Here is a 17,272-nt window from a genome sequence, read left to right as displayed (position 1 = left end):
TTCAAGGATTGTCCTGTCTCACCCTCCGGAGCAGCTGGGACTACAGGCGCTCGCCACCACGCCCCGCTAATTTTTTCATTTTTAGTAGAGATTAAGTTTCACCTTGTTGGCCAGGCTGGTCTCGAACTCCTTAACCTCAAGTGATCCGTCCGCCTCGGCATTCCAAAATGCTGGGATCACAGGCGTGAGCCACTGAGTCTGGCCCAATTTCGATTTTCTTTACTTGGCTTACCCTTTTTTTTTTTTTTTTTTTTTCCGAGACAGTCTTGCTCTGTCGCCCAGGCTGGAGTGCAGTGGCGCAATCTCGGTTTACAGCAACCTCCGCCTCCCGGGTTCAAGCGATTCTCCTGCCTCAGCTTCCCTAGTAGCTAGGATTACAGGCGCACGCCACCACGCCTGGCTAATTTTTTTGTATTTTTAATAGAGACGGGGTTTCATCATGTTGGCCAGGGTGGTCTCCAACTCCTGACCTCAGGTGATCCGCCCGCCTCAGCCTCCCAAAGTGCTGGGATTATAGGCATGAGCCACCACGCCCGGCCGGTTTAGCCATATTTTATACAAACTTGTGAAGAACAAGTGTTACGTGTCTAAGAATAAAACGAAATTGTGTATTTGTAAAAATCACAAATGCAGCATATTTACATGCAACAAGCATACAGATACTGTGCATGGCACCAGAAAATCTCCAAATCTTTACTCAAAACTTAACTTCACGGTGTTGGTTGCGGGCGAGGGGGAGCCAAACCCGTACCATTTTGCACTTAGGGACCTTGTTATGTTAATTTTCCCTTTACTCCAGAGGGAAAGAAGAGTCAGGGGGAGGAAAACGGCCGAGGGTGAATGGCCGTAGGGACAGAGGTCAGATTTGAAGTTCTCTGGGATGGAAAAGCCTGTTCACCCAGGAGTCCAACAGTTCCCAGCACATAACAGGTTATCACATTAATCTCTGCTGAATAAACGCCGGAAAGAAAGAGAAGAAAGGGACAAGAAGGTTGGCGGGAGAAGGAGGCTGCGGGAGGATTTCGCGATCTGCAGGGCTCCCAACGCCGCCTGCCCTGCAGAGGGTCCCAGGGAACTTTGTGAACTGAAGGCGCCCAGGTCCGCCCAAGTTAACTGAACTAGAATCGGATGGGGTAGGCACTGGAACCTTGTTTAAAGTTCCCCAGGTGAGCCCAATGGACAACCAGAGTTAAGAACTCTCGAAGAACCCAACAGGAAAGCGAGCACCCAAACGTGGCAGCGCGGATGCCATGCAGTTACCCGGCAGCAGGGCTCCGAGGGTCAGGCGCAGGAAATCCGGAGCCCTTGCGGCCGCTCCGGGCCCACGGCGCAGGCGCGCGGGAGGTCCAGGCTGCCGGCAGGGACAGCGACACAGAAAAGCGCAGGCGCGCGCCGCCTCAGCTGGGGGCGGCTGCCAAATCACTTGCCGCTGGGCGCGAGACCGCGATGCGCGGGGACAGGAGCGTGATGATGGCATCACGTAAGGAGAGGGTGTGAGAAGCCGGATCCTGTGGTGACCCAGTGGCCTAATGGATAAGGCATCAGCCTCCGGAGCTGGGGATTGTGGGTTCGAGTCCCATCTGGGTCGCGTGAGATTAGTTTTGGTGGAATAAAGGGTGATCGTTGGACAGTAGATTGCAACATGATTCTTTGGTTTCTCAGCAGCTATCCTTATCACAAATGAAGAGGTGCTTTTGAGAGTTTTAAAAACACTGTCAGCAAATGGGTACAAAAATATCGTCAGACCTAGTGTTCTGAAGCACAGTAGCATAATTATAGCTAACGATAATTTACTGTATATTTCAAAGTAGCTAGAAGAAAATATTTGAAATCCTCCAAACACAAAGAAATGATCAGTGCTTGAGGTGACGGCTATGTTTGCGCCACTGCACTCCGGCCTGGTGACAGAGCGAGACTCCATCGAAAATAAATAATGATAATAATAATAATAACTTTAAAAAGTGTTTTTCCCCAGCATTATTGAGATGTAATTGACAAATAAAAATTGCTCACACTGAGGAAGCATTTATTCTTGCTTAACTTTTACTGATTTTTAAACGAAAAAGACCTTACCAAACACAAACTGGCAACTAAACATATGGCATCATCTCTTTTTCTACTTTATTTTTGTGTGTGTGAGATGGAATCTCGATATTGTAGCTCAGGCTGGAGTGCAATGGCGTGATCTTGGCTCACTGCAACCTCCGTCCCCCAGGTTCAAGCGATTCTGCTGCCTCAGCCTTCAGAGTTCTGTCTACTTTTTCAACCCGAGATGCACAATGGGCAGCCACACTTACGAAACTTTCTCCCTATTCTTATCCCAAGGGATGTGTGAGCAGATCCAACTGTGCTGGCTTCAGATTTCCAGGACAGTACTAAGGAAAGTTTATAGCAGAGTAACTGTGGAGTTACACCATACAACTATAATAAACATAATTTATTGTTGCTGTCTTCAAAGTATTATGAACAACAAATTGTAATTAGGACAGTTCGTGTGTTCGTGCCTGTGTGTGTGTGAGAGAGAGATCTGCAAATTAGTGAAATAAAAAACACACACACACAATAATCAGAGTTTAAGTTTTTCAGATCAGTTCAGTTGACTAGCTTGAAAATTTTATTTATTTATTTATTTATTTTTGAGACACAGTCTTGCTCTTTTGCCTAGGATGGAGTGCAGTGCCATGATGGGGGCTCACTTCAATCTCCACCTCCCAGGTTCAAGCGATTCTCATGCCTCAGCCTCCAGAGTAGCTGGAATTACAGGCGTGTGCCACCACGCCTGGCTAATTTTTCTATTTTTAGTGGAAACTGGGTTTCACCATGTGGCCCAGGCTGGTCTCGAACTCCTGATGTCAGGTTATCCGTCCGCCTCAATCTGCCAAATTGCTGAGATTACAGGCATGACCCACCGCACCCAGCCTAGCCTGGACAGTTTAAACTCTTCTTGCACACTTGTACAAAAGGAACATCCACTGAGTTCATCCCTACTCTTTAAAAACAACACTAAATGCAATGTGGTGTCCCGGGTTGAAGTCTGAAACAGAAAAGGATATTAGTGGGAAAAAATCAGTAGACTCAAATACTGTACAGTGTGGAATTTCTTTTTTTTTTTTTTTTTTTTTTTTTTTTTTTTTTGAGACGGAGTCTCGCTCTGTCGCCCAGGCTGGAGTGCAGTGGCCGGATCTCAGCTCACTGCAAGCTCCGCCTCCCGGGTTTACGCCATTCTCCTGCCTCAGCCTCCCGAGTAGCTGGGACTACAGGCGCCCGCCACCTCGCCCGGCTAGTTTTTTGTATTTTTTTTAGTAGAGACGGGGTTTCACCGTGTTAGCCAGGAAGGTCTCCATCTGCTGACCTTGTGATCCGCCCGTCTCGGCTTCCCAAAGTGCTGGGATTACAGGCTTGAGCCACCGCGCCCGACCGGAATTTCATTACTAGTAATAAATCGGTGTTGATTTCTTAGTTCTAACAAATATACATAGTGACATAAGATGTTAACATTAGGGTTAAGAGATATGCCAGAACTCTGCCCTACATTCGCAGCTTTTCCGTAAATCTGAATTTACTCCAAAATAAAAAGTGTATTAAAAGAAAATCCAACTACTAATAACCAGTGGAGAATTTTAACGGACACCCTTGTCCCTTAAGATTAGAAATTAGTGCTGAATTTTTTTTTTTAATATGGAACGCTTCACGAATTTGCATGTCATCTTTGCGCAGGGGCCATGCTAATCTAGTCTATAGCGTTCCAATTTTAGTATATGTGCTGCCGAAGCAAGTACTTAGTGCTGAATTTTTAAACCAGAAAGCATTAATAAATACAGAAGACCAAGAATAATTTCCAGTTCAATTCCTGGTAGGTATCTCAGAGTTGAATATTGGAGGCCACATTAGGTCCTTAGATGCAGTAGGTATTCAAAAAACCGGAACTGCGGCCAGGTGTAGTGTCTCATGCCTGTAATTCTAACACTTGGTGAAGCTGAGGGGAGAGGATCACTTGAGACCAGGAGTTCAAGACCAGCCTGGGAAACATGGTGAAACCGCCCCCCGCCATCTCTACAAAACAATTAAAAAAAAAAAATTAGCCTGGCATGCAGTAGCACACACCTGTGGTCCCAGCTACTCAGGATGCTGAGGTCAGAGGATCCTTTAACCTAGGAGACTGAGGCTGCAGTGAGCTGTGTTCATGCCACTGCACTCCAGCCTGACCGAAACCCTATCTCAAAACAAACAAAACGGCCAGATGCAATAACTCACGCCTGTAATCCCACCTCTTTGGGAGGCCGAGGTGGGCAGATCACAAGGTCAGGAGTTCAAGACCAGCCTGGTCAATGTGGTGAAACCCCGAGTCTACTAATAATACAAAAATTAGCCGGGCATTGTGGCGTGGTCCTGTAGTCCCAGCTACTTGGGAGACTGAGCCAAAAAGAATCACTTGAACCCAGAAGGCGGAGGTTACAGTGAGCCGAGATTGCACCACTGCACTGCAGCCTGGCCGACAGAGTGAGACTCCATCTCAAAAACAAACAAAGAAATGAACAAACTAAACTGCATGGTCTGCTGTCCCCCACCTGCAGCCAGCATCTGGAAATTACAGATAGTGACGATGTGTCCTTGATCCCCCAAATGCACAGATATTGGAATGTGCAGCCCCCAAGTCTGGGCACAACAAACTCATCCTGGATTCTCTGCCCTTTGAGCTTCTGACAGCTGCTCAGTCCTCTACGGTGCTCATCTGCCTCTCCCACCTTCTTCCCCTCCTTCAGCCTCCTTCTGAGCCCAGCTCCTTCTCTCTGGGAGATGTTTCTAGCCTCACTCACCATAGTCCATTGAGCTGGAGTCAGCAAATAGTGATTGAGTGCCTTTAGCTTGTCCCTCTGCTGGCTCTTGCTTCTGAGTCCAGACGCATTCTGCAAGACTGGGCGCAGTGGCTTAAGCCTGTAATCCCAGCGTTTTGTGAGGCCGAGGTGGGCAGATCACCTGAGGTCAGGAGTTCAAGACCAGCCTGGCCAACATGGTGAAACTCGTCTCTACCAAAAATACAAAAAGTAGCCGGGTGTGGTGGCACATGCCTGTAATCCCAGCTACTCAGGAGGCTGAGGCAGGAGAATCACTTGAACCCAGGAGGTGGAGTTCAGTGAGCTAAGATCACACCATTGCACTCCAGCCTGGGCGACAGAGCAAGACTCCAGCTCAAAACACACACACAAAAACAACAACAAAAAAAACATTCTGCAGGCTGCAGGTTCGCCACCCCTTCCAAGCTCAGCCACGGGCTTATGGCGCTTCTCACAAGTCCTGTCTGCCCTCTCTCCAAGCAGCCAGGCTGCATCACGAGTGGTGTCTACGTGTCCAGAGTCTCCTCTTCACTTGCTGTCCTCCCTCTGCTGCCACCTGACACACTCCTCCCCAGCAGTGGCCTCTTCATAGACAAATTTAAGGAACACCTTTCAGTCCTTGTCTTGCTTAAGTTGGCCCTGACATTTGAAATTCCTGTTGAATCTTTCTTCTGGAAACACACTTTTTCTAGGCTTCCAGGCAATCTTTTTCTTGGTTCTCCAGACAACTCCTTAGACTCCTTGACCAATTCCCTCTTGTTGCCAATAATGGAAACAAACCAGCCCTACCTAAACAAAGCACATTATAACTCACTGGAAAGATAGAGGGGAGAGAGTGCTCACTAAACCACTAAAGAGACAGGAGGTGGGGAACTGTAGGACCAGGTTTGGGAACCTGCAAGAATAAAGACCAGAGCCCCTGAAACAGCAAGAAGCTGGAAGCACAGCAAATGTCAGAGCCAGATGGCCGTCACTGTAGTCAGCGCCTCTGATTGTTTGTTTGAGATGGACTCTTGCTCTGTTGCCTAGGCTGGAATGCAGTGGCACGATCTTGGCTCACTGCAACCTCCACCTCCTGGGTTCAAGCAATTCTCCTGCCTCAGCCTCCCGAGTAACTGAGACTACAAGCTCCCGCCACCATGCCCAACTAATTTTTTATATTTTTAGTAGAGATGGGATTTTACCATGTTGGTCAGGCTAGTCTCGAACTCCTGACTTCAGTTGATCCACTTGCCTTGGCCTCCCAAAGTGCTGGGATTACAGGTGTGAGCCACCATGCCCGGCCAATTTTTGTATTTTTAGCAGAGATGGGGTTTTGCCATGTTGGCCAGGCTGGTCTCAAATTCCTAATCTCAAGTGATCTGTCCTCCTCGGCCTCCCAAAGTGCTGGGATTACAGGACTGAGCCACCATGCCTGGCCACATCTGATGGTTTTCATTGTCCTTGGGCCACTTGCTCCCGAATCAAGGTTCCAGACAAAAGCTTAACGATTAGTCGAGCTTTGGCCAGGCTCAGTGTGATGGTTAATACTGAGTGTCAACTTGATTGGATTGAAGGATACAAAGTGTTGATCCTGGGTGTGTCTGAGGGTGTTGCCAAAGGAGATCAACACTTGAGTCCCTGGGCTGGGAAAGGCAGAGCCACCCTTAACCTGCGGGGGCACAAGTTAACCAGCTGCCAGCAAAGCTAGAAGATAAGCAGGCAGAAAAATGTGAAAAGAGAGACTGGCCTAGCCTCCCAGGCTACAGCTTTCTCCCGTGCTGGATCCTTCCTGCCCTTGAACATCACACTCCAAGTTCTGCAGTTTTGGAACTTGGACTGGTTCTCCTTGCTCCTCAGGCTGCAGACGGCCTCTTGTGGGACCTTGTGATCATGTGAGCTAGTACTTAATGAACTCATATATATATAAACTCATATATATATGAGTTTATTATAACATATATAAACTCACATATATGAGTTTATTATAACATATATACAAACTCATATATGAGTTTATTATAACATATATACAAACTCATATATGAGTTTATTATAACATATATAAACATAACACATATAAACATATTTAACATATAACATATATGTTAAATAACATATATAACATATATAAACATATAACATGTATAAGCTCATATATATGAATTTATATTATAATGTATATAAATTCATCATATATTATAACATATATAAACTCATATATGCGTTTATTATATTATAACATATACATAAACTCATATATGAGTTTATTATATTATTTTATATATATATATATATTTTTTCCATTGGTTCTGTCCCTCTAGAGAACCCTAATACACTCAGTGACTCACGCCTGTAATCCCAGTACTTTGGGAGGCTCAGGCAGGAGGATGGCTTGAGCCCCAGAGTCTCCATCCCCTTCTCCGTTGCCCTCTCCCTCCCCTCCCCCTCCCTCTCCCCTTCCTCTTCTTCTTCTTTCTCTTCTTCCTCTTCTTCTTATTTTCTGAGACAGGTTCTCCATCTGTTGTCAAGGCTGGAATATAGTGGCACAATTGTGACTCACTGCTTCTCAATCTCCCGAGAGCCCAGGAGTTTGAGGCTGCAGTAAGCTATTACCACACTACCACACTCCTGTCTGGGTGACCGAGCAAGACCCTGTCTCCAAAAGCAAACAAACAAACAAAAAACTCCGCTATGGTAAAGGTGAATTTTCTGTTTTATACTGATAATTCTGCTTACTTTAGTCCCATGGTTCTCAACTGGGCCAATTTTTCTCCCCAAGTGACATTTGGCAATATCTGGAGATTTGTAATTGTCACAATGGAAGTGGAAGGGGTTGCTATTAACATCTAGAGGGCAGAGGTCAGGATGCTGCTTAACATCTTAAAACACACAGGACAGTCCCCCACAAAAATGATGAGCCCGGTGGAGCATGGCGGCTCATACCTGTAATCCCAGCACTCTGGGAGGCCAAAGCGGGTGGATCACCAGAGATCAGGAGTTCAAGACCAGCCTGATCAACATGATGAAACCTCATCTCTACTAAAAATACAAAAAGTAGCCGGGTGTGGTGGTGGGTGCCTGTAATCCCAGCTACTCGGGAAGCTGAGGCAGGAGGATCGCTTGAACCTGGGAGGCAGAAGTTGCAGTGAGCCGAGATCATGTATTGTACTCCAGACTAGGTGACAGAGCGAGACAATGTCTCAAAAAAAAAAAAAAAAAGATAATCCAGCCCAAAATGTCAACAGTATCAAGGTGGAGAAACTGCCGTAAAGGCTTGGCAAACAGGGATGGTATGACGACATTATTGATAAGCCACATTAAAATATTTAGAGCCACATCAATTGTCCCTGTTTTTATGATTTCTTCTTTGTTCCCATGCAGTTTCAGGGGCAAAGTAAGGGCTTAAGTCAAAGGTGGTTCCAAATAGACATCTGGGAAGCTAAAGGTGTAATACGGCCCTCATGGAGGCCCTTGCTGAGTTTAGGGCCTGATTCTGGAACCCTAGCATTGCCAAGAGAGGCAGGCTGGCAGGTGAGGAGACAAATAATGGGAGAGCCCACATATGTTTGAATTCATTTGATAGTATCTAAGCTGGGGTGATTTTCCCCACTAGCATTATATGACTGTGGATCCAGTTATTTGGAGAAACCCATTTTCTCCACAGGGAATATACATTACATTAGAACCAAAGATGGAATCCTTAGTAAATGGAATCATTTGGCAAAATTCAGTGGTCTGAAATTTTTGCATAAAATTCTCTTTTTTATTTTAATTGAGCCAGATAAAGTATCAGGTGTTCACTAGGGTCACCAATTACTAATTGATTTTTTTTTTTTTTTTTTTTTCCAGACAGGGCATTGCTCTGTTGCCCACATTGGAGTGCAGTGGCATGATCTCAGTTCACTGCAACCTCCACCTCCTGGGCTTAAGTGATTCTCTCACCTCAGCCTCCCAAGTAACTAGAACTACAGGTGTGTGCCACTCTGCCTGGCTAATCTTTGTATTTTTTGTAGAGATGGGGTTTCACCATGTTTCCCAGGCTGGTTTTGAACTTTGAGTTCAAGCGATCCGCATGCCTTGGCCTCCCAAAGTGCTGGGATTACAGGCGTGAACCAACTGCGCCTACCCCTTAACACAGTATTTGAAATCATGATACTATAATACTTGTAACATTTACCAGGTTCCAACATTAAAACGACAGTGAAGATGCCATTTTTTTTTTCTACTCTTCTTGGAAATCCCACAAAAGCAACAAGAGGGATGAGAATCAGAACCACAAAGTTAAACTGGGGGATATTAGAAACTTCAAATAAAACGAGAAAAAGCCTACAAAAACAGTGAAGAGGCTGGGCGCGGTGGCTCACGCCTGTAATCCCAGCACTTTGGAAGGCCAAGGCGGGCGGATCGTTTGAGGTCGGGAGTTCGAGACCAGCCTGGCCAACATGGTGAAACCCTGTCTCCACTAAAAATACAGAAAGTCTCCAGGCATGGTGGCGGGCGCCTGTAATTCCAGCTACTTGGGAGGCTGAGACAGGAGAATCACTTGAACCTCGGAGGCGGAGGTTTCAGGGAGCCGAGATTGAGCTACTGCACTCCAGCCTGGGCGACAGAGCGGGACTCCGTCTCAAAACAAACCAACCAACCGGCCGGGCGCGGTGGCTCAAGCCTGTAATCCCAGCACTTTGGGAGGCCGAGACGGGGGATCATGAGGTCAGGAGATCGAGACCATCCTGGCTAACACGGTGAAACCCCGTCTCTACTAAAAATACAAAAACTAGCCGGGCGAGGTGGTGGGCGCCTGTAGTCCCAGCTACTCGGGAGGCTGAGGCAGGAGAATGGCGTGAACCCAGAGGCGGAGCTTGCAGTGAGCTGAGATCCAGCCACTGCACTCCAGTCCGGGCGACAGAGCGAGACTCTGCCTCAAAAAAAAAAATAAAAATTAAAATTAAAAAACCAACCAACCAACCAACCACACCAACCCCTACCTCTGTTGGTGAGAATTAGAAGCGGGATGCGCGTGGCCACAGATCTTAGGGGTGACCAGCAGAGGGCGCTGCTCCAAGATGAAGGTCCCACCTTGAGAGGCCATCCTTTTTTGTAGTGACCAGACTGGGGTGTGCGGACAGTGCCTCTTATAGCCACAGACCCGTGTTCTGGGTGTGGATTTTCCTCCCTTGCCTGTGGGGCTTCTGCTAGCGCTGCCGTTCCTAGACTTAAACAATGTCAGAATGCGTCCAGGAAGCGAGGAGAGGAAGTGGGAGTGGCTCCTCCCACGGTGGCCCCTAAGAATTCACATGAAGAATTTTTGCTTTCCTTGCCAGGGACCCGGGACTCAGTGGGTCCAGAGGTCCTAGTGCCAAAGGAAGGAATGTGTAGACCAGGAAACACTATTGTGGTTTTACTCAACTGGAAGCCGAGGGTGGCCATTTATTTTATTGTTTGTTTATTTATTTAGAGACAGAATCTCACTCTGTTTCCCAGGCTGGAATGCAATGGTGCAATCGTGTCTCACTGCAGCCTCAACCTCCCAGGCTTAAGCAATCCTCCTACCTTAGCCTCCTGAGTAGCTGAGACTACAGGCACAAGCCACCTTGCCCCCCCCGCCCCGCCTTTTTTTTTTTTTCAGACAGAGTCTTGTTCTGTCACCTAGGCTGGAGTGCAGTGGTATGATCTCAGCTCACTATAACCTCTGCCTCCAGGTTCAAGCGATTCTCCTGCCTCAGCCTCCCAAGTAGCTGGGATTACAGGCACCTGCCACCGCGCCTGGCTAATTTTTGTATTTTTAGTAGAGACGGGGTTTCTCCATGTTGGCCAGGCTGGTCTCGAACTCTTGACCTCAGGCAATTCGCCCGCCTTGGCATCCCAAAGTGCTGGGATTACAGGCGTGAGCCACCACGCCCGGCCAGAAACCATTTATTACATCACACTTTCTGTGGGCCAGGAATCTGGGAGGGACTTAGCTGGGTGGTTCTGCTCAGATCTCTCGGAATGTTTCAGTCAAGCAGTGGCCTGGAGCTGCACTCTTATCTGAAGACTCAACTGGGAGAAAATATGCATGCAAGGTCACTCATTGGTTGTTGGCAGGCTGTAGTTTCTTACTGAATATCGGTTGAAGACGTCACTGGCTTGCTACGTGGACTTCTCCATAGACTGTTTGAATGTCCTCCCCACATAGCCAGAGTGAATGAGCTAAAAGAGAGACGGCGAGAACACACACACCCCAGATAAGATTTCAGTCTAAGTCATGTGAAAAAGATACTTGCACATGCACGTTTATAGTAGCACAATTCACAACTGCAAAAAGGTGGAACCAGCCCAAATGCCCATCAATCAATGAGTGGATAAAGAAACTGTGGTATACATATACAATGGAATACTATTCAGCCATAAAAAGGAATGAATTAAATGGCATTTGCTGCAACCTGGATGGGATTGGAGACTATTATTCCAAGTGAAGTAACTCAGGAATGGAAAACCAAACACCATATGTTCTCAGTCATAAGTGGGAGCTAAGCTATGAGGATGCAAAGGCGTAAGAATGACACAGTGGAATTTGGGGACTCAGAGGGAAAGGGTGGAAAGGGGGTGAGAGATAAAAGGCTATTAATTAGGTGCAGTGTTTACTGCTCGGGTGATGTGTGCACCAACATTTCACAAATTACCACTAAAGAATTTACTCATGTAACCAAACACCAACTGTTCTTCAATAACTTATGGAAATAAAAAAAAAAGAGTTCAGTCTTTCTGTAATCTAATCTTGGAAGTGTATATTACCACTTCTTCCATATCCTATCAGTCTCCCAGACCAACCCTGCTACAGGATAGGTAGGGACTACATGGGATGTGAATACCAAAAAATGGGTGCCACTGGGGGCTGGCTACTTGGAGGATGGTTACTACAAACTATATTCGTAATTTTTTTTTTTTTTTTTTTTCTCAAGACGGAGTCTCACTCTGTCGCCCAGGCTGGAGTGCAATGGCATGATCTCGGCTCACTGCAACCTCCACCTCCTGGGTTCAAGTGATTCTCCTGCCTCAGCCTCCTGAGTAGCTGGGATTACAGGCGTGTGCCACCACGCCCAGCTAATTTTTTGTATTTTTAGTGGAGAGAGGGTTTCACCATGTTGGCCAGGCTGGTCTCAAACTCCTGACCTCACTCGTGATCTGCCTGCCCCGGCCTCCCAAAGTGCTAGAATTACAGGCGTGAACCATTGCTCCCGGTCTTATTTATTTATTTATTTATTTAGAGACAGAGTTTCCCTCTTGTTGCCCAGGCTGGAATGCAATGGCACAATCTCAGCTCACTGCAATCTCTGCCTCACGGGTTCAAGCGATTCTCCTGCCTCAGCCTCTTAAGTAGCTAGGATTATAGGCATGCACCAGCACGCCTGGCTAATTTTGTGTTTTTAGTAAAGATGGGGTTTCTCCATGTTGGTCAGGCTGGTCTCCAACTCCTGACCTCAAGTGATTCCCCTGCCTTGGCCTCCCAAAGTGCTGGGATTACAGGCCTGAGCCACTGCACCCAGCTATATTTGTAATTTTTTAACCACTAAAAAAAAAAAAGAAACAAGTACGGGAAAATACTAAGATCTAATAAAACTGGGTGATACTTGTGCACCTACCTGTTCATTACATTATTCTCTATAACTCTTTAAGTGTTTTATAATAAAAATAAAAATATTTTCTCCTTAAAAATGTGCAGAGCATACCTCACATGATGTTGACAAAGAATCCTAAAGACAATTATTATTATTATATTTTGAGACAGGGTCTCACTCTGTCGCCCTGGCTGGAGTGCAGTGGCACCATCTCAGCTCACTGCAACCTCCATCTTCCAAGTTCAAGCAATTCTCCTGCCTCAGGCTCCTGAGCAGCTGGGACTACAGGCGAGCACCATCATGTCCGGCTAATTTTTGTATTTTCAGTAGAGATGGAGTTTCATGATGTTGCCCAGCTGGTCTCATACTCCTGGCCCCAAGTGATCCACCTACCTTGGCCTCCCAAAGTGCTAGAATTATAGGCATGAGCCACTGTGCTGGGCCATATACATACATATGTACATATATATATATGTGTGTGTGTGTGCGCGCGCGTGTGTGTGTATATATATATATTTTTGAGACAGAGTCTTTCTTGGTCTGTCACCCAGGCTGGGGAAACAGGCACTCTCTGCTGGGCGCGGTGGCTCACGCCTGTAATCCCATCACTTTAGGAGGCCGAGGAGGGTGGATCACAAGGTCAAGAGATCAAGACCATTTTGGCCAACATGGTGAAACCCCATCTCTACTAAAAATACAAAAAATTAACTGGGTGTGGTGGTGCACACTTATAGTCCTAGCTACTTGGGAAGCTAAGGCAAGAGAACTGCTTGAACCCAGGAGGCGGAGGTTGCAGTGAGCCGAGATCACGCCATTGCACTCCAGCCTGGGTGACATATCCAGACTCCATCTCAACAAAGAAAAACAAAAGGGAGAAATAGTCCCTGTGAAGAAGGGAATAGACCAAAATGAACAAACAACAGGATGAACAAAAAAGGAAGCTGACTAATAATTCCTGAGCTTTCAAACCCTTACTGGGGCCAGGTGCAGTGGGTCACTCCCTTAATCCCCGGGCTTTGGGAGGCCCAGGCAGGCAGATAGCTTGAACCCAGAAGTTTGAGACCAGCCTGGGCAACAGGGTGAAATCCCATCTCTATTAATAAAGAAAAAAAAGGGGGGGCGCGGGGAGAGGGAAGGGTAGGAAGGAAGAAGATCATCATTGGAAAGAGCAAAAGGCAGAATTGATGATACTGAAAATGAAATCAGTGACTGATGTACAAATTCCAGAATGTCGCCTAGAATAACAAGGAAAGCTGGGTGTGGTAGGTTATGCCTGTAATCCCAGCACTTTGGGAGGCCAAGGAGGTTGGATAGCTTGAGCCCAGGAGTTGGAGACCAGCCTGGCCAACATGATGAAACCCCATCTCTACAAAAAATACAAAAAAGTAGCTGGGTGTGGTGGTGGGTGCCTGTAGTCCCAGCTACTCTGGAGGCAAAGGTAGGAGAATCACCTGAGCCCTGGGAGGTCAAGGCCACAGCGAGCTTTGGTCAAATTTTGCCACTGCACTCCAGCCTAAGCAACAGTGAGACCCGGTCTCAAAAAATATATATAATAAATAAATAAACGAGCAAATAAATAAATAATAGTAGAGATAGAAGATAAAATGAAAGGCCGAAAGCAGAATATCAACATTAATAACATAACAAGAAAAGAGGAATATTTGTCAGATTCCGAAGGCAAAAACAACAGCCCAGGAGTGCAGATAAAAATAGCTCTGTATAATCAATGTAAAATCAAGCTTTTAGTTACTTGAAAGTGAAATATTTGAAATGCTCTCTAAAAATGAGGAATATTAATAAAACAAAGATGATGGCTATGATTAATATTATTCAACAAAGCTTAGAAAGCTCTTATTAAGGCTGGGCGCGGTGGCGCCTGTAATCCCAGCACTTTGGGAGGCTGAGGCGGGTGGATCACGAGGTCAGGAAATCGAGACCATCCTGGCTAACACGGTAAAACCCCATCTCTACTAAAAATACAAAAAAATTAGCCGTGCATGGTGGTGGGTGTTTGTAGTTCCAGCTACTTGGGAGGCTGAGGCGGGAGAATGGTGTGAACCCGGGAGGTGCAGCTTGTAGTGAGTTGAGATCGTGCCACTGCATCCAGCCTGGGCAACAGAGCAAGATTCTGTCTAAAACAATAAAAAAAAAGAAAGCTCTTATTAATGCGTGGCTGGGTGCGGTGGCTCATGCCCGTAATCCCAGCACTTTGGGAGGCTGAGGCGGGTGGATCACCTGAGGTCGGGAGTTCGAGACTAGCCTGACCAACATGGAGGAACCCCATCTCTACTAAAAATACAAAATTAGCCGGGCATGGTGGTGTCTGTAATCCCATCTACTAAGGAGGCTGAGGCAGAAGAATCACTGGAACCTGGCAGGCGGAGGTTACGGTGAGCCGAGATCACGCCATTGCACTCCAGCCTGGGCAACAAGAGTGAAACTCCATAAAAAAAAAAAAAAAAGAGCTCTTATTAATGCAATAAAAAGCTAAATAAATATTTGAGCTGGGTGCAGTGGCTCATGCCTGTAATCCTAGCACTTTGGTAGCACTTTGGTAGGCCAAGGCAGATGGATCACGAGGTCAGGAGTTCAAGACCAACCTGGCCAATATGGTGAAGCCCCCATCTCTACAAAAAATACAAAAATTAGCCGGGCCTGATGGCGTGAGCCTATAGTCCCAGCTACTCGGAGGCTGAGGCAGAAGAACCCCTTGAACCCAGGAGACAGAGGTTGCAGCGAGCTGAGATCGCGTCATTGCACTCCAGCCTGGGCAACAGAACAAAACTCTGTCTCGAAAAAAAAAAACAAATTAGTAGTTTTTCTAGACACCTGCTAAAACCAGTTAGAAAATATAAAAGAAAAAATATGCTATCCATATTACATCAAAAATATAAAATACCCAGGAATTAAATCTAAGAAGAAATGTTTAGAGCTTAGATGAAGAAGATGATAATACCCTAGCTGGGCACGGTGCCTCACGCCTGTAATCCCAGCATTTGGGGGGCTAAGGCATGGGATCACTTGCGGCCAGGAATTTGAGATCAGCCTGTCCAACATGGCGAAACTGCATCTCTACTGAAAATATAGAAATTAGCCAGGCATGATGGTGTGTGCCTATGATCCCAGCTACTTGGGAGGCTGAGACAGGAGAGTCAACTGAACCTGGGAGGTGGAGGTTGCAGTGAGCCGAGATCACACCACTGCACTCCAGCCTGGGCAACAGAACCAGACCCCTCTCAAAACAAACAAACAAACAAACAAAAAAACTGTCTATATTAAAGATGATAGCTCAGATTTCAGATTTAGGAAAGGATGGATTTATTTGTCAATTGGATTAGACAACTTTGTGTTACTCAAGAAAAAAATAGAATTAGATTCTTACATCAGACTACAATACCAAAATAAATTCCAGATGTAATCAAGATTTACATATAAGCATTATAAAAATATGGGGATATAATATATATATACGTAAAATTTTGATTTCAAGAAAGTCTTTCTCGGCCGGATGCAGTGGCTCACACCTGTCATCCCAGCACTTTGGGAGGCCAAGTTGGGTGGATCACAAGGTCAGGAGTTCAAGACCAGCCTGGCCAACATGGTGAAATCCTGTCTCCACTAAAAATACAAAATTAGCCGGGCATGGTGGAACATGCCTGTAATCCCAGCTACTGGGGAGGCTGAGGCAGGAGAATCGCTTGAACCTGAGAGGTGGAGGTTGCAGTGAGCTGAGATGGCGCCATTGCACTCCAGCCTGGGCAACAAGAGCGAAACTCCACCTCAAAAAAATAAAAAATAAAAAAAAATGGATGGATTTTATGATACATAATTTTAAAGTTCTATGGCAAAAATCACTAAAAGGTTTTAACAAAATTCTGCCAGGAAATATTTGGAAAACATATAGACAAACCATATGAACAGCCAATTAACAAAAGAAGAAATACTAATGGCAAATAAATCTATGAAAAAAATGTAAAATTTCACCAGCCATTAAAGAAATATGCATTAAAACGAAAATAAATCCTTTTTTTCTTTTTTTTGAGACAGAGTCTCGCTTTGTCACCCAGGCTGGAGTGCAGTGGCATGATCTTGGCTCACTGCAACCTCTGCCTCCTGGGTTCAAGTGATTCCCCTGCCTCAGCCTCTTGAATAGCTGGGATTACAGGTGCGCACAACCACACCCAGCTAATTTTTGTATTTTCAGTAAGAGACGGGGTTTCACCACATTGGCCAGGCTGGTCTTGAATTCCTGAGCTCAAGTGATCCACCCGCCTCAGCCTTCCAAAGTGCCGGGATTACATGTGTGAGCCACTGAGCCTGGACTACAAATTCTTTATCATACAACACAGAGCAGATGCTCAATAAATATCTGCTAAGCAGAAACACACACTCAAAATACCAGAAATTATCAAGAAAGGGAATGCCAGTTGGTCTCTTGGGTTTTTCCTCCTGACAGGTATACACACCTATTGCAGAGATGAACACTTAGGCTGTGAGAAACCAATACTGTTAAACATTCCAATCAGGTGACAAACTCCCCAGGCTCTGGTTTATATTACCAAGCACCCTGAGGATAACTTGGCTTCCTCTGTGGCTTGTTTATAGAAAGAGAATGCGGCCGGGCGCGGTGGCTCAAGCCTGTAATCCCAGCACTTTGGGAGGCCGAGACGGGCGGATCGCGAGGTCAGGAGATTGAGACCATCCTGGCTAACACGGTGAAACCCCGTCTCTACTAAAAAATACATAAAAAAAACTAGCTGGGCGAGGTGGCGGGCGCCTGTAGTCCCAGCTACTCGGGAGGCTGAGGCAGGAGAATGGCGTAAGCTTAGGAGGCAGAGCTTGCAGTGAGCTGAGATC

General features: G+C 46.1%; 2 non-coding genes across 2 annotated transcripts; one reads left to right on the top strand and one right to left on the bottom strand.

Moving 5' to 3' along the window:
• The first annotated feature begins 1,515 nt into the window (after positions 1 to 1,515).
• Positions 1,516 to 1,588, top strand: TRNAR-CCG. Its single transcript has one exon. It is a non-coding gene; the product is annotated as a tRNA-Arg (tRNA).
• A 2,084-nt stretch (positions 1,589 to 3,672) lies between these two features.
• LOC111542593 lies at positions 3,673 to 3,779 on the bottom strand. Its single transcript, XR_002731597.1, has one exon. It is a non-coding gene; the product is annotated as a U6 spliceosomal RNA (small nuclear RNA).
• Positions 3,780 to 17,272: the final 13,493 nt, after the last annotated feature.

This window comes from Piliocolobus tephrosceles, chromosome 16 (assembly GCF_002776525.5).
Source record: "Piliocolobus tephrosceles isolate RC106 chromosome 16, ASM277652v3, whole genome shotgun sequence".
Lineage (NCBI taxonomy): Eukaryota > Metazoa > Chordata > Mammalia > Primates > Cercopithecidae > Piliocolobus > Piliocolobus tephrosceles.
This window is presented reverse-complemented; position numbering and strand designations above follow the sequence as displayed.